Genomic DNA, 985 nt, shown 5'->3' with positions numbered 1-985 from the left:
AGGTGTCTATGAGCATAGATCGAATTATCGATTTACTCTCTATAGACCCTGAAATTGAGTGAACTTTCAAACTAATAAGACGTGAACAAACAGCTTAAAGACAAGTTGAGATGGACCTTGGAAATTAGAATCAAGACTAAGGTAATGAAGCCGATCATGCACGAAATCTTATCCTCATTGTCGATGATAGGGATCGATGCATCAGACAATATGCTGTCCCACTTTTCATTGAGTTAAACCCATGAATTAGAAGGCAAGATATTGAGGCAACCGAGTTTGAATTGAAACCAGTGATGTTTCAAATGCTACAAATGGTGGGCCAATTTAATGGTATGCCCATGGAAGATCCATATCTCCACCTTCAATTGTTTATGGAGGTGAGTGATTCATTCAGGATAGCCAGTGTGACTGAAGACGCACTGAGGTTGAAGTTTTTTTCGTACTCGTTGCGAGATCGAGCACGGGCATGACTCAATTCATTTCCACCATGTTCCATATCTACATGACATTAATTAGTAGAGAGATTTTTGGTTAAGTATTTCCCACCTGGAAAAAATGCTAAGTTGAGGAACGAGATCACAACTTTCCAACAATTGGATGACGAGTCTTTATATCAGGCTTGGAAATGATTCAAGGATTTACTTCGTAAGTGTCCTCATCATGGGCTTCCTCACTGTATCTAGTTGAAGACATTCTATAATGGTCTCACCGCACATACAAGACTGACGGTAGATGCTTCCGCAAATGGTGCAATTTTGTCTAAGTCTTATAATGAGGCTTATGAGATCATTGAGAGGATTGCGAGTAATAACTATCAATGGCCAACAAATAGAACAACTTCAGGAAGACGCGTAGTTGGAGTTCATGAAGTTGAGTCCTTCACTTCGTTATCAGCTCAGGTATCGTCTATTTCCTCTATGTTAATCGGTAATAGTACTAATAATTTTGCAGCTCAGTCACCAAGTCCGTTTGAAATAGTTTCCTG

The 985-nt window shown here is 39.5% G+C and overlaps 1 non-coding gene across 1 annotated transcript; it reads right to left on the bottom strand.

Annotated features, from left to right (window-relative positions):
- Positions 1-560: 560 nt before the first annotated feature.
- LOC128032660 (small nucleolar RNA R71) lies at positions 561-667 on the bottom strand. Its single transcript, XR_008188910.1, has one exon. It is a non-coding gene; the product is annotated as a small nucleolar RNA R71 (small nucleolar RNA).
- Positions 668-985: the final 318 nt, after the last annotated feature.

Source organism: Gossypium raimondii, chromosome 1 (genome assembly GCF_025698545.1).
Source record: "Gossypium raimondii isolate GPD5lz chromosome 1, ASM2569854v1, whole genome shotgun sequence".
Lineage (NCBI taxonomy): Eukaryota > Viridiplantae > Streptophyta > Magnoliopsida > Malvales > Malvaceae > Gossypium > Gossypium raimondii.
The sequence above is the reverse complement of the archived record's forward strand: the minus strand, read 5'-3'. Positions and strand labels throughout refer to the sequence as shown.